Source organism: Schistocerca nitens, chromosome 1, assembly GCF_023898315.1.
Source record: "Schistocerca nitens isolate TAMUIC-IGC-003100 chromosome 1, iqSchNite1.1, whole genome shotgun sequence".
Lineage (NCBI taxonomy): Eukaryota > Metazoa > Arthropoda > Insecta > Orthoptera > Acrididae > Schistocerca > Schistocerca nitens.
The window spans coordinates 618,107,694-618,129,604 of record NC_064614.1 but is presented as its reverse complement, the minus strand read 5'-3'; the positions used below and the strand labels follow the sequence as shown (position 1 = coordinate 618,129,604).

Genomic DNA, 21,911 nt, shown 5'->3' with positions numbered 1-21,911 from the left:
AAGACTGAAATGTGTGTTGTAGAGAGTATGGTTTTTTTAAAATGAAATTGTTTTCTGTTATGCAATGTTATTCTGTGAAACAGCCAAATAATAAATAAATGAAGAATACATACAACTGAAAGATAAAAAAAAACTATTTTCCCGTATCCCTTAACTGTGCGTCACATGACTGGAAGGAGAGTTGTTATTTGGTCTTTAAAGTCTATCCACCAATTCCCTTCAAATGTTCAAGGGCATATTTAGGTTTTGTCACCTCCTGTCTTGGTACCTGACTTTCCCTTCTTCTCACTTTGCCTGGTCTCGTCATGTCAACGGTTCATTATCACTGTCGATAACACTATCAACACATCTTTGCAATCCCTTCTAAGCATTATCATGAACTACTCTTTCCACCATGTTGGTCGTTTACCAAGATAAACTACCACGTGACACGCATGACCTGTGTTTCGTCTTAGAATACTTTTCAGAGCTAACAGTTGGCCAGAGATTGAACTTCATGCGTTCATATGGTGAGGCGCACATACGTGATCTGAGTTCGTCATTAAGATTTAAATGCCACAGCAACTTCATGCGACTACCGTTCGTCATTTGGTGCGACTGCGTTAATATATATCAGCAATGTTGCACACTCTTCAGTTCGTAAAAGTAATCAATAAGCCCTACAGAGATGCCTAAAAATGCTGAAGGTGAAAACGCTTAAATAGTATATGTCTGGCGAATTCTTGTTTGTAGTTAGCACTGTGTTTCTGACACGATCATTTCAAAATCCACTATAGCCGGCATATTCGTACTGAGAGAATTCGGTAATTGTGTGGATATTTAAAAAAATTATATATCGTTATTTTTCAGTTTGTCCTACATTTTTTTCTAGTATAACTAGTTTCTACCTGCAGGTATCATTTTCAATAGTTGCGTAAGCAAGCCGTCGTGTCTGTGTCGGAACTACACGTAAGAATACTAACTGAGATGGAAAAAGAAAGGACATACAAAATGTTTTACGCTTCAAAATTTAACAGTAGAGAACAAATGAAGAAAAAATGAAGCAAAAAGAGACTGCTTTAAAAAGTTTAACTTGTGCGTTCAAAGTGTGGGAATGGTACCGTATTAGCAGACACCTCGAGAAAAACACCTATCAAAATTTGAAGCATTACGTTTTCCTGATACAGTGGATTTAAATGTTTCGATCTTATGTAAATCACCGTTATTCGCCTCGACCATTGAATCGAAAGCTAAAAACAAATTTGATTCTTGTATCATGAAGTCACACACAGTTGTACACTTAAACGCTGTTTTAGGTCGAAGTGAAGTTTTACAAGTAAAGAAGAATTTTAAAACTTCCCTTAAGTCACGGAAACAAAGCTATGCCTGGTAAAAAAATTACTTTTTCATTCACTCTTTGCCGGCCGCGGTGGTCTAGCGGTTCTAGGCGCTCAGTACGGAACCCCCCCGGTAGCTGAGTGGTCAGCGCGACAGACTGTCAATCCAAAGGGCCAGGGTTCGATTCCCGGCTGGGTCGGAGATTTTCTCCGCTTAGGGACTGGGTGTTGTGTTGTCCTAACCATCATCATTTCATCCCCATCGACACGCTAGTCGCCGAAGTGGCGTCAGATCGAAAGACTTGCACCAGGCGAGCGGTCTACCCGACGGGAGGCCCTCGTCACACGACATTTCATTTCAGTACGGAACCGCGCGACTGCTACGGTCGCTGGTTCGAATCCTGCCTCGGGCATGGATGTATGTGATGTCCTTAGGTTAGTTAGGTTTAACTATTTCTAAGTTCTAGGGGACTAATGACCTCAGAAGTTGAGTCCCATAGTGCTCAGAGCCATTTGAACCATTTTTATTCACTCTTTCCTCCTTCCTGTATGTGCACAGAATTTCTTTCGCACTCCAGTTTTTCGACTCTAGGATGAACGTAATGATACAAATTGTAACGGTAATAACATTTACGCAATACATGAACAATTCTTTAACGAATCTATAAATAGATGTTATGCAGCCCCCCTAATATTCTTCCGAACCTGTTGGCGACCAGTGCTAGTGCACCATACCGATGAAAGTGGAGCAGTGGTTAGTACGCTGGCACTGCATGCGGGAGGACGGCTTTTTAAATCCATACATCTACATCTACATATATATTCCACTAGCCACCAAGCGGTGTGTGGCAGAGGGCACAATTCGCGCCAAAGTCATATTTCCCCCCTCTGTTCCACTCGCGGATCGCGCGACGGAAAAACGACTGTCTGAACGCCTCAGTACGAGTTCTTATTTCCCTTATCTTTGAATGGTGACCATTGCGCGATTTGAAAGTTGGTGGTAATAACATATGCTCTACATCCTCGGTGAAGACCGGATTTCGAAATTTAGTGAGCAGACCCTTCTGTATACCGCGCCGTTTATCTGCAAGTGTGTCCCACTTCAAACTTTCTATGAGATCTGTAACGCTCTCGCGATGGCTAAATGTACCAGTCACGAATCTTGCTGCTCTTCTTTGGACCTTCTCAATCTCTTGAATCAGACCCAACTGGTAATGGTCCCATACAGACGAACAATACTCCAAGACAGGACGAACTAACGTATTGTAAGCTATTTCCTTTGTTGAAGGACTGTATCGCTTCAGGATTCTACCAATAAACCGCAATCTAGAGTTCGCCTTACCCGTTGGTTGTATAATCTGACCATTCCATTTGAGATCATTTCGAATAGTCACACCCAGATACTTGACGGACGTTAACGCTTCCAAAGACTGGGCATTTATTTTGTACTCTTACATTAATGGGGATTTTCGTCTTGTTATACGCAGTAGGTTACACTTACTAATATTGAGAGATAGCTGCCAGTCATTACACTACGCATTTATTTTCTGTAAATCCTCATTGATTTGTTCACAACTTTCGTGTGATACTACTTTCCTGTAGACTACAGCATTTTCGGCAAACAGTCTAAGGCCGCTGTCAATATCATCAACCAGATCGTTTATGTAAATCGTAAAAAGCAGAGGACTATTACGCTGTCCTGGGGCACACCTGAAGTTACGCTTATTTCTGTTGAAGTCACCCCGTTCAGGACGACATACTGCTTCCTGTTTGTTAGAAAACTTTCTATCCAACCGCATATGTCATCGGATAGACCGTAATCGCGCACTTTTTGTGGCAAGCGACAGTGCGGAACTGAGTTGAACGCCTTTCGAAAGACGAGACATATGCCATCTAGATAGAATTTCTCCATGGTTTTCCGAAATCTGTCAAGGTAAATGCCAGGATAATTGCTTTCATCTTTCATAAGGACAGCGCCGACTTCCTTTCTTACTTTCCCCAACTCATTCTTTAATTATCTCGTTGTCGACAGAACGCTAAAGCATAATCTTTTTTCATTTTTGAGCACATAGTATTTGGGTTCCAGCAAAGGATTTGATCAGAATTACCCACTAAGAAAAAAAATCGACACAAGACGAAGGAATTATCCGAATGGGACGTGAATCGATACATGTTACTTACAGGCACAGACAGACAAATGATCACAGTTTCAGAAAAATTGGATGATTTATTCAAGACAAAGAGCTTCATAAACTCAGAAAGTAAATAATGCGTTGGTCTAGTTCTGGCCCTTACGCAAGCAGTTTCTCTGTTTGACACTGATTTGCAGAGCTGTTGGGCGTCCTTCTGAGGGATATCGTGCCGAATTCTGTCCAATAGCGACCTAGTTCGAGGGCCCTGCTTATAATATGCAAACGTTCTCAATTGGGGAAAGATCCAGCGAACTCGTATTGGGAAAAGAATCGGCGTCCCTCCGGAATTTGCCCTAAATAAAACAAGGGGAATCACGGCGAAAGACAAACTTAGAGCTGAGGGCAAAAAGTTGGTCTGTACAATACAGTACAATCGCGAAGCGGATAGACATGTTATGTTGCAGCGCGTCAGTAACCGCAGTGACATGCGGCGTAATTGGCAATGTGATGTTAGTGCGTGAGTGTCCATGTATGGCGAAAGTCAGCGTTTCTACACGTCGCAATCGACAGTGCACAGCTTTATCGCGCAAGTCTTCTTCGGATGACGCAAAGTGCCGGGGTTAACAAGGTCAGTCACGCCGCGGGTGAGTGAACACGTGACGAAACTTTCGGTTTTCCTCCTAAAGAGCGGATTTAACTCGCAAGCTGGCGACCTCATCTGCAGAGGACGACCGGAGAATAACGATTGTTACGAAATTCTTGAGTCGTCTTGCCGAAACGTACTGTGATAATACACTACTGGCCATTAAAATTGCTACACCACGAAAATGACGTGCTACAGCCGCGAAATTTAACCGACAGGAAAAAGATGCTGTGATATGCAAATGATTAGCTTTTCAGAGCATTCACACAAGGTTGGCGCCGGTGGCCACACCTACAACGTGCTGCCATGACAAAAGTGTCCAACCGATTTCTCGTACACAAACAGCAGTTGACCGGCGTTGCCTGGTGAAACGTTGTTGTGATGCCTCGTGTAAGGAGGAGAAATGCGTATCATCACGTTTCCGACTTTGACAAAGGTCGAATTGTAGCCTATCGCGATTGCGGTTTGTCGTATCGCGACATTGCTGCTCGCGTTGGTAGAGATCCAATGACTGTTAGCAGAATATGGAATCGGTGGGTTCAAAAGTGTACTACGGAACGCCGTGCTGGATCCCAATGGCCTCGTATCACTAGCAGTCGAGGTGACGGGCATCTTATCCGCATGGATGTAACGGATCGTGCAGCCACGTCTCGATCCCTGAGTCAACAGATGGGGACGTTTGCAAGACAACAACCATCTGCACGAAAAGTTCGACGACGTTTGCAGCAGCATGGACTATCTACTCGGGGACCATGGCTGCGGTTACCCTTGACGTTGCATCACAGACAGCGCCTGCGATGGTGTACTCAGCGATGAACCTGGGTGCACGAATGGCAAAACGTAATTTTTTCGGATGAATCCAGGTTCTGTTTACAGCGTCATGATGGTCGCATCGTGTTTGGCGACATCGCGGTGAATACAAATTGGAAGCGTGTATTCGTCATGGCCATACTGGCATATCACCCGGCATGGTGGTAGGGGTGCCATTGGTTACACGTCTCAGTCACCTCTTGTTCGCATTGACGGCACTTTCAACAGTGGACGTTACATTTCAGATGTGTTATGGCCCGTGGCTCTACCCTTCATTCGATCCCTGCGAAACCCTACATTTCCGCAGGATAATGCACGACCGCATGTTCCAGGTCCTGTACGGGCCTTTCTGGATACAGAAAATGTTGGACTGCTGCCTGGCCAACACATTCTCCAGATCTCTCACCAATTGAAAACGTCTGGTCAATGGTGGCCGAGCAACTGGCTCGTCACAATACGCCAGTCACTACTCTTGATGAACTGTGGTATCATGTTGAAGCTGCGTGGGGAGCTGTACCTGTATACACCATCCAAGCTCTGTTTGACTCAATGCCCAGGCGTATCAAGGCCGTTATTACGGCCAGAGGTGGTTGTTCTGGGTACTGATTTCTCAGGATCTATGCACCCAAATTGCGTCAAAATGTAATCACATGTCAGTTCTAGTATAATATTTTTGTCCAATGAATACCAGTTTATCATCTGCATTTGTCCTTGGTATAGCAATTTTAATGGCCAGTAGTGTAAGTGAACAGGGTGCAGCGATAGTGGAAGATTACCATTGCCTTTGCGTAACTAGTTGTAGGTGTCGCAAGTTAGCGTGCGCTGTTTATCCTTCAGTGAGTATGTAAACGGCTGCTAAGACAAGTCAGTAAGATTCTCGTTGGATATCCAGAACGATACTGCGCACATATAGTGAACATGTACCCAAAACTGTAGATCTGGAGAAATGCCCCGTGGGAAATTATACGTGGGCGATGGGAAAACTAGAAAAGAAATAATTTGGTAATTTTGAGGAATGCGGTTAATGAAAAGATGTAAAAATAAAAGGGATTAATACCTGGAAAACTGAAAGGTATTATACAGAATAAGTAATAGAGTAAAGGTTGCAGACGAAGAGAAAATTCTGTAGGAAAAGACGAAGGCTGGAGCGAGAATCGTAACTGCTAGTAGTGTCGGAGGCGGGAAATAACGAGGATTGACGGAGCACCAGGTTCTGTCATAACGCAAGTTTCGAGAACAATGACAGAAAGAAGTGAACAACTGCATGCAGACTGCACTGAATGATTTAAGAAGATCGCTGCAAATAATGAAAACAGTCCTTTCTGGAAGCTAACGCTGGCCGTATATCTTTCGCTCCGAAGTCATGAGTGGCACTTGGCATTATATGACTTCTGCATATTTAAGAGTAACTGAATAGTGAGCTTGCATCCGGGATGGCAACTAGAGAAGAGTTAACTCACGTTGGGAAGAATGAAGTAATAAATGGTTCAAATGGCTCTGAGCACTATGGGACTTAACATCTGAGGTCATCAGTCCCCTAGAACTTAGAACTATTAAAACCTAACAAACCTAAGGATATCACACACATCCATGCCCGAGGCAGGATTAGTAGCGCTCGCGCGGTTCCAAACTGAAGCGCCTAGAACCGCTCGGCCACTGCGGCCGGCAATGAAGTAACAGGTACAGTCAAATGAGGAACACGAGAGTTAAGGGGGTGTAAAAATAGAACGGTGAGCTACGTTCAGGAATAAAACTTCCGAAGTTTTCTCTGTTACACGTACACTTTCTGAGCAGTTATCATTTACTCTTGACAATTTTAAAACTCAACATGAAACGCAGGCGTAGTCAGGCGATCGATGGCCGTCTTTAGCAGAGAACTTCCAGAAATGGACACGTGTTCCAGTAATTTTTCAAATTTTCAGAACAATGGCAGACAGAGAACTCATTCCTTACTAATCATCGCTATTCAGATGACAGAGATACACACAAGACTAAGAAAAACGTTACAGAATTCAACGACTACTACACTACGCGCAACAGCTACAGAAAAACGTTCGCGACATGAATCTGATGGTGGGGAAGCTGAACAATGGTTTCAGATGTACGCATGCCGGTGACTTGCCGGAAGAACAGCGTGTGACCGGAAGACAACGTTTACAAAACATTCGTTTGGCCTGTTTTCAATGTCGGCATTCCCACGTCGTAGCGTTAGGTGGGAATTCTGAAGTCGGGACGGGGACAGCTGATTCTGAATCCCTTCGTGGTTTTCTTTAAAGCGACATAATCTTTGTAAATAGGCTTATTTGTCTCGGTCGTGTCAATAAAATCAGTTTTATTTAGTGCGTCTCCTTCCTCCTGCATCTCAAATACGTAGTTCAAGTTTTTGTTAAAGTTGATCTTTGTTGCTTTAATTGGTGAACAGTTTCACTTTACAGTCATTCGACAGCATTGTCAAATAAAACATTAAATTCTTCTTCATTAAGTGGCAAGGGTCTTATCGACCATCGCCTACTCTACAAGCCTCCTCCATTTCCTTTCGTTGAGTGCACTGTTTGTCCATTCAGTGTTAATGTTCATCCTAGTTGTGTTCTCCCGGATGTTATCTCTCCACCTACTTCTGGGTCTTCCTCTCGTTCCATCTATTGTCCTTCCAAATGCTATTTTAGGTAGCCTGTTTTGTGTCATTCTTTCCATGTGGCCTGCCCAGTTCAACCTTCTTTTCTTTAGCACATCTACGATGTTACGGTGTTTGCACAGCTCCCTTAATTTTTCATTTTTTCTTATCCTCCATTCCATGTTATCTTCATCACATACTGAACCAAAAATTTTTCTTAGTATTTTTCTTTAAAGTATTAACAGTTTTTCTTTATCTTTCTTTCTAAATGTTAATGGTTCACATCCGTGTAATGTTACTGGTATAATGATCGACTGATAAAAGCTTATTTTGAAGTCAGTACTTAGTGATCTTTTCGGTAAGATTTTGATGAAACTAAAGAATGTTTTGTTCGCTGTTGCTAGACGGGCATCTATTTCTATATCCATTCCATTATTGTTACTAAACAGACTCCCTAAGTACTTGAAGCGGTCAACTGTTTTGAAAGTGAATCCATCTGTAGCCAAATGTGCATCACTTTGGCCTTTCTTACTTATGAGCAGATATTCTGTCTTTTCTTCATTAACAAGTAATCCTGATTTCTCATGAATTTTGTAATAATTTTGCATCATTTTGATTAAATCTGTTTTGGAGGTACTTATTAATGCGTATATCATCTGCGTCGGGAAGTCTAGTAACGTTCATCTCCTGCATTTGGATCCCTCGTGGATTAGGTTTACTAAATTCTCTATCGATCTTCTCTAAGACTTAAAATTTTGTGTTTCTCCTACAGTTATCTTGATTCAACGTAAAGTTTTAACTGTACAGGTTTTAATTAATCTGATTAGCTCTGATGGTATTTCAGATTCCCTCAATACATTTAGAAGTGTCTGTCGGTGGATGCTATTGTAGGCCTTTTTGAAATCTGCAAATAATATGTGTACATCTACATTGAATTCCTATGCCTTTTCAGTTATCTGTCTCAGAGTGAAAAGATATCTACTGTAGATCTATTTCTGCGGAAACCACATTTGTAGTCACCAATTAATTCTTCAGTAATTGGGATCAGTCTGTTTAATATCCACGTCGATAGGATTTTATAAGTAACATCCAGTAAATTACTTTTTCAGAATTTTGTAGTAACTTTGATTAAGTATTCTTCCCTCCTAACTCTACTTAACAGTTTTATTGGGGCGAGATCTGCGATTATGTGACCGAATTCCTCGTTGTTGCTTCACCAGTCAGTTTACAGTTACTCTCTTTACGTAATATAGAGTGGCGTTGGCTGAACTAAAAGTATAATTTTCATCTTTCTGTTTTCATATCTACGTAGTTGTCCGAATCAAACATCTGCTTGAAAGTTCAGTTTTAACTGACTTACCACGGAGAAAAAGTAATCTTGAAATATTTCTTATAAATAGAGTTTTACTGGTAAGATTTCCGAACATATACGCGACATCAAGTTCATCGTTCGTTCCCAATAGCGAAAGATCGATGAAAAAAAAAAAAATTACAAAGAGTCACTGTATTTCATAATATCTACACTAGGCCATGTCGTAATGTTTTGCCTTGGAACTTCTAATCTGAGACCGACAGAAGGCAGCATTTTTGTGACTTGTTGAGTGCTAGCAGTTCATAGCCGAATTGTCTACCGAGCGAAGTGGCGCAATAGTTAGCATACTGAACTCGCGTTCGGTAGGACGACGGTTCAAATCCGCGTACCCCCATCCACATTAAGGTTTTCCGTGATTTCCGTAGATCGTCACAAACAAATGCCGGCATGGTTCCTTTGAAAGAACACGGCCGATCTGCTTCCGCGTCCTTTAAAAGTTTGAGCTTGTGCTCCGTCTCTAGTGACCTCGATCGCGATGGAACGTTAAGCCCTAATCCCCTTTCTTTCCATCTCGAAATGTTCTCTGCGACTGTACTGCATTGCCAGCGTTCAAGGTTTATGCCAGGCATTGTCCTTTGCTTTATTACGCTGATATGGTTTAGTCATCAATGATAAGAGTCACTGATGGCATTGTTATCCTCAGTGAAAGTGAGAAAGAGTTGCAGGAACTGTTGAATTGAATGAACAGTCTAATTACACCACAGTTTGGACAGAGTGAACCGAAGAAAGACGAAAGTAATGAGAAACAGGAGAATTGAGACTAAACTTAAAAATCGCTTTACATTCTGGTACACACCACCCCCGTCCACCCATACACACATATGAACCCGCATCTCCTCACCTGAATCTCTAAGCTAGTTACGCCTTGTCTTTAGTTCGTGTCCAGACTAGTGGCCGATATTGTATCATATGCTAGGGATATAATGTGAGAACGTGGTGAGGTTCCTCTCCTAACGTACACTGAGGTGATAAAAGTCATCGGGTAGCGACGTGCACGTATACGGATAGCGACGCTGTCGCATACACAATTTATAAAAAGGCAGTGCATTGGCGGAGCTCTCATTTTTTCTCAGGTAACTTATGTAAGAAGTTTAGTGGTTATGGACGCACGGTGGGAATTAACAGGCTCCGAAAGCGGAGTGGTAGTTGGAGCTAAGCGCGTGGGACATTCAGCTTCAGAAATTCAATATTCGGGAAATCAGTATTCCGAGATCCACAGTGTCAAGAATGTGCCGAGAATACCAGATTTCGGACATTATCTCTCACAAGGGACAGCGCCGTGGCCGACGGCCTTCACTTAATGACCGACAGCAGTGACGTTTGCGTAGAGTTGTCAGTGCTAACAGACAAGCTCACTGCGTGAAATAACGGCAGAAATCAGTGTAGGACGTACGACGAACGTATCGTTAGGGCAGAGCGGCGAAATTTGGCGTTATGGCGGCAGACGACCGACGTGAGTGCCTTTCCTAATAGAACGACACCGCCTGCAGACCCTCTTCTATGGTTGTGACCATATCGGTTTGACCCTAGATGACTGGAAAACCATGGCCTCGTCAGATGAGTCCCTACTTCAGTTGGTTAGAGCTGAAGGTAGGGTTCGAGTGAGCGCAGACCTCACGAAGCGATGGACCCAAGTTGTCAACAAGGCACTGTGCATGGTGGTGGTGGCTCCATAGTGGTGTGGGCTGTGCTTAGATGGAATGGACTTTGTCCCGGTTATGTTCGGCGACTTGGAGAGCATTTAAAGCCAAACGACGTTGGAATTTTTATGGATGACAATGCGCCATGTCACTGGGCCACAATTGTTCGCATTGGCTTAAAGAACATTCTGGACAATTCGAGTCAATGATTTGGCTACCAGGATCGCCTGACGTGAATCTTACCGAACTTTTATTGTACATAATCGAGAGGTCAGCGCGAGCCCAAAATCCTCCACCGGACAGCTACAGGGGCAGCATTGTTCAATACTTCTGCAGGGAGCTTCCAATGACTTCTTGAATCCATGCCATGTCGAGTTGCTGCAATTGAGGTATCCCATGGCTTTTGTTACCTCAGTGTAGTGTGCCATATCCATCTCTGAATCTTGCGGATGAATCTGAAGCATTGTGAAGTGGTAGGATTCAAATGGCTCTGAGCACTATGGGACTTCTGAGATCATCAGTCCCCTAGAACTTAGAACTACTTAAACCTAACTAACCTAAGGACATCACACACATCCATGCTCGAGGCAGGATTCGAACCTGCGACCGTAGCGGTCGCGCGGTTCCAGACTGCAGCGCCTAGCCGGCCGGTGTGGCCAAGCGGTTCTAGGCGCTACAGTCGGGAACCGCGCGACCGCTACGGTCGCAGGTTCGAATCCTGCCTCGGGCATGGATGTGTGCGATGTCCATAGGTTAGTTAGGTTTAAGTAGTTCTATGTTCTAGGGGACTCACGACCTCAGAAGTTAAGTCCCATAGTGCTCAGAGCCATTTGAACCATTTTTGCAGCGCCTAGAACCGCTCGACCACCCCGGCCGGCGAAGTGCTAGGGCCTACATTTCTTGATCGATACCTGTGGAACTGCCAATCTTAAGATCGTCATCAGACGAACAAATCACCATCATAAAACTGAGCTTCATCTACATCTACATCTACATGGTTACTCTGCAATTCCCATTTAAGTGCCTGGCAGAGGGTTCATCGAACCATTTTCGTACTACTTCTCTACCATTCCATTCTCGAATGGCGCGTGTGAAAAAGAAACACCTAAATCTTTCCGTTCGAGCTCTGATTTCTCTTATTTTATTGTGATGATCATTTCTCCCTACGTAGGTGGGTGTCAAAAAAATATTTACGCATTCGGAAGAGACAGTTGGTGATTGAAATTTCGTAGATTGATCTCGCTGCAAGGAAAACCGCGATTTGTTTCAGTGACTGCAACCCCAACTCGCGTAACATATCAGTGACACTCTCAGCCCTATTGCGCGATAACACGAAACGAGCTGCCCTTCTTTGCACTTTTTCGATGTCCTCCGTCACTCCTAACTGGTAAGGATCCCATAACGCGCAGCAATATTCCAACAGAGGACGGACAAGTGTAATGTAGGCTGTCTCTTTAGTGGGTGTGTCGCATCTTCTGAGTGTTCTGCCAACAAAGCGCAGTCTTTGTTTCGCCTTCCCCACAATATTGTCTATGTGTTCTTTCCAATTTAAATTGCTCGTAATTGTTATTCCTAGGTATTTAGTCGAATTGACGGCCCTTAGATTTGTGCGATTTATCGTATACCCAAAATTTATCGGATTTCTTTTAGTACCCATGTGGATGAGCTCGCACTTTTCTTTGTTTAGTGCTAATTGCCACTTTTCGCACCATACAGAAATTCTCACTAGATCATTTTGTAATTGGAATTGATCGTCTGATGATTTTACTAGACGGTAAATTACAGTGTCAACTGCAAACAATCTAAGGGGGCTGCTCAGATTATCACCTAGATCATTTATATAAATCAGGAACAGCAGAGGGCCTATGACACTACCTTGCGGAACGCCAGATATGACTTCTGTTCTGCTCGATGATTTACCGTCTATCACTACGAACTGTGACATCCCTGAGAGGTCTATTTGACCCATTACTGTTCCTCATATATGTAAACGATAGTATACAAAAAGCAGAATTAGTTCTTTTTGCAGGCGACACTAGTATCATTATCAGTCCAAGCATATGTACAGAAACAGAAGCAATGGTAAACAAAGGTCTTAAGGTTTTCTGCGAATGCTCTTACTCTCAGTTTTAAAAAGACAACATATTCAGTTCTGCACATCTAGAGACACTACACAATGATAAGTATAACACACGGCGAGGAAATAATAAATGTGGCGTAAACACCAAAATTCTTAGAGATGGAACTAAGGACACAGAAATCCACCCTGACTATGATCACTACAAGAGGGCCGACTGATTTATTGTTGTCCAATTTCTAACGTGACAATGTCTTCTTCTACCACCGGGATTTCCCTGGTTTTCACTCTCTGGTACCTGAGGCAGTGACGTAGGAGGGTGGTTTAACTGTGCTGCTCCTCCGCCCCCCCCCCCCCCCCCCCCTACTCCCGCCGTCCTTTTCATCCTCCTCCTCAGATTGCTCAAAGGAGCGCGTCTGCGGGCTGCGCAGCGGAGAAAGTGTGTCGCCAGCGTGCTGGCGTGAAGCGGCGAGACCGTGACAGCGGCCGCACGGAGGCAACGTCACCGCCGCGCTTACACTCGCCTGCACATGTGCTACAACACTCGTTCTGCCGCCGTCTCAACTGTTTATGGCGCTCTTACCCTAAGCTGATGGCAACGTTTGGTTTGACTCTGAAATCTAAGCGCAGAGTGTTGCGTTGTAACTGTACCAGTTCGTATTTTCCTTGATTTCCGTACGCTGCACCTACGGCAGGAAACGAGCGATGTTCTTCAGGGCTGACGACTGAGTGATTTTACACAAGGAATGTGTGACGTAATTCTGTTACCTTGTACTGAGCAGCTTTACGTTGATGACTTGCACAGATAGACCGCGAAAGGTTGAACCCCATGAAAACTGCGAAACTCCTGAAGCTGGCTCTATGGCAATCATTAGCAAACTTTTATCTACTTAAGTATTTCGAGTACTAAGTTTATTCTGTAAACAGAACAGATTATCATTCTGAATAACATTCCACAGTTGTTCGAAACAGGTATATCCACATAATGCTTTGCTAGTGTCTGCTATGGAAGATTTTTTTTCAAAAATGGCTGGAAATGTTCTCAATGTGTGACTAAAGTCTGCCGACAGAGCCTTGTTTCAGACCCATTACGCGATGTTGACTTGCCAATAGACGTAAAACTACTCTTTGCCGGTCCCGTTAGTCTTAACTTCCAGGACGTGATACAGCTGGTCCTAAGAGGTCGTTAATCGTCATTATTAAGAAGTCTTATGTTATTGTTCTGCTGTTTTCAAGAACTATAAAAGGCCGAAAAAGGTTCTGTTGTCGGAAAATTTCCGGTGTTCGCTTAGTTCGTGCAGCCGTGGAAGTATCGTCCACCTACTAGCGGATAACTCAGAGTTAACTTGGAGATAGAGGACAAAACTCTAGTAATATAACGTTCATAGAACACCTGCTACTGCCATTCTCTTCTAAATGAGATGAATGCAAATAAGACCATTCGACATGGCAATTAAAACCCTGAACTACTGAACGACACAATCTCTCGCTCATCTCAACCTTTTAGGTGCTTCATTGACTCCGATCTGGTAAACCTTATTTTAAATCTTATTTTAATTCATGCTGCATGACATGTGAACCTGAATTTGAACACAAGTGCACTCTTTCATCCATATTACAGTGCCAAATATTCGTTTCCTGTTGTTTGTAAATCTTGAATGCTGAATATGTCGCAATTAAGGAGACCAGTTTGGGCTCTTCCCATTCTTACGAGTTTGGTATTGTTCTTCTCGTTCTCCTACATCCCCATGATTAACCTCGATTAATTTATGTTCAAAATCACTGCTTGATTCATACCCTCAAAGAGGATCGAGTCAGTTACTTCTAAGGCCACACGGTATGGAATCATCTTCATTGCGTTCCATTTGTTAGCGGAACTAGTGAGCATGCGAGGTATAACACCACACTATGTTTACACCAAAGCTGATAGGCAATTACAAATTATGACACAAGTCAGGTGACAATGTTTATTGAGTATCGGAGACTACGTTTCCATCAGATGACATTTCAAGAGTAGACGGGAAACGATGCAGACTGGTTTCAAATGGCTCTAAGCACTGTGGGACTTAACATCTGAGGTCATCAGTCCCTTAGACTTAGAACTACTTAAATCTAACTAACCTAAGGACATCACACACATCCATGTCCGAGGTAGGATTCGAACCTGCGACCGTAGCAGCAGCGCGGTTCCGGACTGAAGCGCCTAGAACCGCTCGGCCACAGCGGCCGGTGCAGACTGGTTTGACGCAAAAGAGGGTAAAATAAGATGTCTCTCATGACTTCCATGCTCACAAAATCCGAATATTATCTTATCGTTTCGGTTTCCACAGGAAAAAAACAATAAAAACACATTTGTTTCCTTAGCAGTGCATTAAATATGATGATATGAAACACGACTAAAAACAATTTCAAATTGTCATACATCGCATCGCGTAGAGCGTCAGTTTCTGAGACAATGAAACGATCTAGATAAGCATCGCATTCATGCGACAAATTAACTAAGGTAGGCATTTTGTTTAGATTCTACATTGTTTTTAACGAGCGAATAAATTCATATCATACTGTACCACGACTAGAATTTAAACAACCGAAGACACAGACATCCTTCTGAGATTGCGAATACTTATTCGGTAGGTTACATGCAAGGTACGCAAGAGCAGTCTCTTGGGTCGTTGACGGGGTTGCACAGATCATAAACCTCTTCAGTTCTGTTTACATTCTTATGGCTCAGATGCATGCTGTGCTAGCAATACACGTGGTGGTATTAATCTACCATAATATTATTTCACCTGTGAGCGAGAGCGCTTTGGTCGACTTATCGTGAGTTTTTATTGTTATATTTCATGAGGACACGCTGAAGCACTTGATAATGTATGCACAACTGTCTTGAAATAATTCACAGTGATATACGTTTTCCTTAGCCATCACTGCACTTGCTTACTGTAACGTCACTGTGTGTTTCCGATAACGTCGACGGAACGCTAAGTGCAATATTGTCGTGATCGGGTAATAACCTTGTGGCTGAGCGCCCTTAACCGACACACAAACGCTAGAAGACGCAGCTCACATACTGTGCAAAGACTCATTAAATCCAGGTCCCGTGTGTGCTAGGTAAACATGTTTTGGTGGAAGTCTGCTTTTACGATTGTTCGTCGTTTTGATTTATGATCCAAGCATGTTTCGCCTGTGATTTCTGTGCAGTATGACCATCCTATGATTTTCTTGAGCTTTCAGTGTATCGTGTAAAAAAGTAGGAACACATTTTCGCAACTATTAGATCATAGTTGTGTTCACTGTATATGACGCGTAAGAGCCTCCAATGAAGAGGACGGCCTGGATGGTGTGTTTCTAGGTAAGTGAAGATCGCAGTTTCGAGTCTCGCACTGGACGTGCCTGCTGGCATTGAATGTGTCATTGCAGTGCATGTCTTCTATAGTAGTGGAAATCAGTACCAAGACAAGGTTCCTACGAAGGTAATAGTACAGTGTTTGAAGCACACTGTATCAAATTTATTATTAAAGTGATATAGGCAGTCGTGACGGAATTACGTAGTTTCTTTCATAGCAAGAGTATCAAATGAGGTGCTTCCATTACCTGGACCGAAACAGGCATAAAGGCACTCGCTGTTCTTTTGTGTTATTGCATTGGTAGCACTTTCTCCAATCTACGTTCTTCTTAATTACCTCAAAAATTCTGTTCGGTATTAATTTTGTTAGAGTTTTTAGTTCTTGCAGTGTAGTTGTCACCCACTCTTCTTGTATCCCACTTTTCAGCTCACATACGACCTCAAATTGCCCTCCATAGTGATAAACACGCCTTGCAGGTATTCCCCAAAGATTGACCAGATGCAATATGTTATTGAAGCATTAGACTTTCATTCCCTAGGTCGTCATACATTCTAGTCAATTCTGTCTCTACCATATCAGTGTACCATGTTAGAGCAACTTCTAGTGTCCAGCCAAGCAAAGCGTGATCTACCTTTAGCTCAGAAGGCTGCCCTTATCATAACACTTTCTCTTTCTTACCTTCTGCTCTGTTCTCAGATCATACCAGTAATACTGAAATCCATTTGGCCCATCTACATTAAACTACTTCTCGTCACAGATTATTTAATCGCATCCTGAAGTGCATCTAGTCTTCTTATTTTTGGATGATACAGCAGGTTTCTGCATTCGTTTCTTGAAGGCAAGATGTTTTTATTTGACAAAATTTGTTGTACGCGTCTGGCAGATACTGACAACTGTAAATCAGCAACAAGTTGAGAAGAATAACAGTTGGTCACCCCTGATTTGAGCGAAAGTAACCGTTTCGATGCCTCAGATAATTTTGTACCTTGCTCATATCTTCAGTTCTGTCCATCTTCTTTCTGCAGTGTACAGAAATTATCAGTAACTGTACTTGAACGGTTCGACTTCGTGGAGATTTGAAGATTAGAGAGTCTGATATCCTTGTGCACACCGACTTTTACTTTTTCATCTCATAGTAACTGTTTTCCACATGATACTGTCAGATACGTGATTTATACACAGAATACTCACTGTCACTAATGGTCTCTGCTCCCTATCTTCAGTTAAGGTACATACACACACACTAACACCACACAGAGCCTTTATTCCGAGTTCTACCCTGTACCACCTGAATTTTAGATGAAATTATAATTAACTCAATACCACTAGCTGCTGACGGGCGTTGATATAGATCAACGGGGACAGTTGAAAATGTGTGCTCCGACCGGGACTCGAACCCGGGATCTCCTGCTTACATGGCAGACGCTCTATCCATCTGAGCCACCGACGGCACAGAGGATAGGGCGACTGCAGGGATTTTTCGCCGGCACGCTCCCCGTGAGACCCACATTTTCGATTTATAGTGCACACACTACATTCGTAGTGCCCCTGCCATTATACCCATTACTCGCGGCAGACAATCTACCGAGTCCCGTAAGAGTTCAGGCAAATCGTGTGCATCCGCACCGAAGAAGGTCATCAGCCGATTAGCCTTAAACGATGTGAAGCTGGCATCTGTTCTTCGGTGCGGATGCACACGATTTGCCTGAACTCTTACGGGACTCGGTAGATTGTCTGCCGCGAGTAACGGGTATAATGGCAGGGACACTACGAATGTAGTGGGTGGACTATAAGTTGAGAATGTGGGTCTCACGGGGAGCGTGCCGGCGACAAATCCCTGCAGTCGCCCTATCCTCTCTGCCCTCGGTGGCTATTCGCTGCTCGGCCGCCGAGCCGGACGGACGTGTGGCGGCAGCGCTAGGAGGGCTGGCGTAAACAGCGGCTGTGTGGCTGTTACGAAGGTCAGTAGAGCGTTTTGTTTACTTTGCATCTTTCAGTGATTTAAAATGACGAAATTAACTGTGAAAGAAGAGACACGGTTAGATTCACTTTTGATTGGACCTGTAAAAGACCAAAGGCTTTTGAGATCAAAAGGTGGCTTTCAGAAACAGTTAAGATCACAGGAGACGAAATTATTGGCGTTCATCTTTCTTTTGTCTCCAATTCTGTCTTTTTGAAATTGATTTCCTCTGATTTGTGCTCCTCGATAGTTGTCAAGTGTGGTGGCAAAATGAAATTTAATCATGCAGACGGAACCGTTAGTGACGTTCTTGTTTCCCATGCTGGGCTAGGCATTCGAACAGTGAGAGTTTTCGAACTGCCGTTCGAGGTCCCTGCCGGAGCAATCAATGCTGCTCTTCAGCCCTATGGTAGGGTTATATCTAATATTGCAGAAAAATGGTCGGAGCAATATATGTTTCTGGTTCTGAATGGAGTTAGATTAAGATTGAGCTCTTACGACATATCCCATCTTACTTGAATATCTATGGCTATTGCGCTCTCATAATTTATGATGGGCAGCCACGGACTTGTGCGTTCTGTAACGCCACAGGGCACGTCAGAAGTGAGTGCAGTAGAAGGCGTGTTCCTCAGTTACCGACTAACGAGGCGGCTGTCCCAGGACAAGTTGTTAGCATGCAAGTGACGTACGCTGCCGCGGCAGCTAGCCGGGCCCCCTATCAACAGAATATGGCCGAGCAGACGGGACATTCCGACGCGCGCACGGAAACGGGAAGCACCGCGGAGTTGACTAACGATGACAATCAGAATCTGGCCAGTAATGACGTCACTGAGGACGCACCGCGCTTGCCCTCTGAGTCTGACAACTCTTCCAACGAGCGACAAGTTTCATCGATAATACCTGATGTAGACATGGCAGAGTACGAAGCGGTAGTTACACACGAAAGGGCCAACATCCCAGAGGGAACTACAGTGGATGGACATAAAGAGGAAGTGATACAACAGCAAACTGACAACCATACAGATTACAGGACACCACAGACAGGTTCAGGAAACGTCAAAGGAAAAGGAGGGGCACAAAAAGACGAACCAATGACACCACCCGTCTCACGTGTCGTAGAAAGAGCAGCAACGGCCGACTCCGAAATTAACGGAGCTCAAAAATCATCCGCCACGAGGGCGGGACAGGTGACTTCTCCTCGGCCTTCCATGGAGTCGCCAGGAAGTTCACCAAAGGTTTCACCGACGATTTCACCGAAATCATCAAAAAATAAAAAGAGCCGAAGAGCACATCAAGCTGCAGAGAATTTGGCCCCTCCTTTAATAGAGCGGCTGAGGAAGACGAAGATACACAAAAGAAAGCGGTCGGCGAGTCTTCGGATCGGAACAAGGGACAAGAACGGGCTGACACGCCACACGGAACATATGAATCCTTGCATGACAATACGACATCAGATATCGACAATGAAACCCGACTTGGACAAGGACAAGGACATGGACACGACATCACCGAGCCACGATTTAACTGGGCGGACGAAAAGGAGGATCAGACCGATGCAATGGGGGCGGAAGGGGTTTTTGAGGAAGAATTTTTTTATTAAAAATTGTTACACCGAACTCTAAGAAGAAAGAAAAAAAAGAAAAACGAAGGAAAACCGTCAATGGAATACAAGTAAAATAAAATAACACTATATATATCTAACCCGAAGTTATTGTCCGCGGCTCCAATACCGTGTCCTCTGTTTACTGTCTTGTAGCGTCTCACAGTGGATTGTAGCGTCTTACAGTCGAACATACATATAACGTGACCACCTTAAACATAAACAAAATTCAGAGTCAAGCAAAGGTAGCTGCAGTGAAGGACTTTCTGTATCAGTCAGATACAGACATCGCCTTCCTGCAGGAAGTTAATGTCAAAGAATTGTATGTTTCAGGGTACAAAGAGGTGTTGAATGTGGCTCCAGAAAACGCGTGTGGAACAGCCATCCTTGCTAAAGAAGGGATCGAGATGACAAACGTGTGCCTTTTAGAGTCGGGGAGGGGAATTAGCTGCAAAATTTTTAACACCACTTTTATAAACCTATACGCACCTTCAGGCAACAATGCGAGACGAGAGAGGGCACCCTTTTTTAAAAGTGACATTTTATTTCTACTCCAAGAAAACCCTGCCGAAATTTTCATTGGTGGAGATTTTAATTGCGTTTTAAATAAAAAGGATCAGCGACCAAATTTTAACTTCTCGCAAGAACTGCAGGCGTTGGTCACCAACTTGAAGTGGTTTGACGCGTGGGAAATAAAATATCCGACGCTGGTTCGCTTCACATATATCACTGGTGCTACACAGAGCAGAATCGACAGAATATATGTCACCCCCACTTTAGACACTAAAGTCGGTAGTATCGAGGTGATACCAGCTGCCTTCTCTGACCACCTCGGCGTCAGGTGCAGCATCAAATTAACCAGGCAAAAGACATATTGGGGTCGCCCACTATGGAAATTAAATATCAATACCCTCCCTGAAAACGCTCTAGCTTTAAAGATGCAAGAAACTTGGCAGTCTGTTTTAAGGATGCGTACTAAATATAGAACAACTATTGAATGGTGGACTATGGCCGCTAAGAAAAAGATAATAGCAGCGCTGATATCTTACGCCAAAGAAAGGGCAATGTGGTCAAGACACACAATGGAGTTTAACTACTCTTGCTTAAGAGACCTTTACGACCAACCAATGTCTCAAGACATCTTTCTCAATATTAAAAACGTTAAAGCCAAAATGATAAGTATCAAGAGGGTACATTTGGAGGGATTACACATCAAATCACACACTAGAACGACGGTGGAGGCAGAAAACACCTCCATCTACCACTTGATACAACACACAAAAAACAGAAGAAGAAATTTTATTGCCAGCCTCAGAACGGAAGATAACAGAGTCCTGACAGAACAAAGGGATATCGTAACTGAAGCACATAGATTTTTTCAGCAATTATATTCTGGAAATGCTGCTGACGACAACTCAGTACAAGAGTTTTTACAGAACTCCGGAATAGAGGCAGTTGTTACATAGGAGGAGAACAGAGGTTTAACGTTAGAAATTACGAATGACGAGGTTTTTGATATACTCAAATCTTCACGTTCACGTAAGTCTCCAGGCCCAGACGGCCTGCCTGTGGAGTTTTATAGGACCTTTTGGCACCTAATAGGTTCCCAGTTCACGGAAGTAGTTAATGACGTCTTGAGGGGAGAGGAAATTCCTGCTGCTTTCAAGGAAAGTGTAACTGTACTACTTCCAAAGGGAAGGAGTACGGACACGAAAGATATTACTAAAATGAGGCCCATCAGTCTAATGAACTCAGATTACAAGGTAGTTGCACGTGTAATTAAAGAACAAATGGGACCGATTTTAGAAAAAGTCATTGGATGCTACCAGACGTGTCTCCCTCGACGTACCATTTTTAAGACTGTATGTGAATATCGAGACATCATTTCTATTTTCTCATCATCGTCAGCGAATGGAGGCATTGCCTTCATTGATTTTGCTAAAGCGTTTGACAAACTACGGATATCTGTTCAGAACCTTGAAACACATAGATTTCAATGATGGCAACTTAGCGGTTTTAATGAACATCGTCAGAGGCATACGAACCAAAACCTCGATCAATGGACAATATACTAATGAAGTACTGATATCTAGTGGAGTTCCTCAGGGAAGTCCCCTGTCCATGTTGTTTTATGTGGTTTCTCTGGAACCCCTTTTACGGCTTTTGAACACAACCTTAGAAGGTATAACAATAGCTGGGCTGAAGACGGTTACAAATGCATACGCTGACGATGTGGGAGTTCTAGTAAGGAGCGATGATGACTGTGCCCAGCTAACAGACAAGTTATTGCTTTATAGCAGGGCAAGTGGTGCGAGGATAAATGAAACGAAAAGTTCCTTTTTAAATTTACAGGGTCTTGACAATGTGCAGCTACCGTGGGCAAACAGGGTGGAGCGTCAC

At 43.5% G+C, this 21,911-nt stretch overlaps 1 protein-coding gene across 1 annotated transcript in view; it reads right to left on the bottom strand.

Annotated features, from left to right (window-relative positions):
* Positions 1-21,911, bottom strand: part of LOC126257269 (uncharacterized) — a 111,257-nt gene that overhangs the window by 45,647 nt on the left and 43,699 nt on the right. The window lies entirely within an intron of this gene.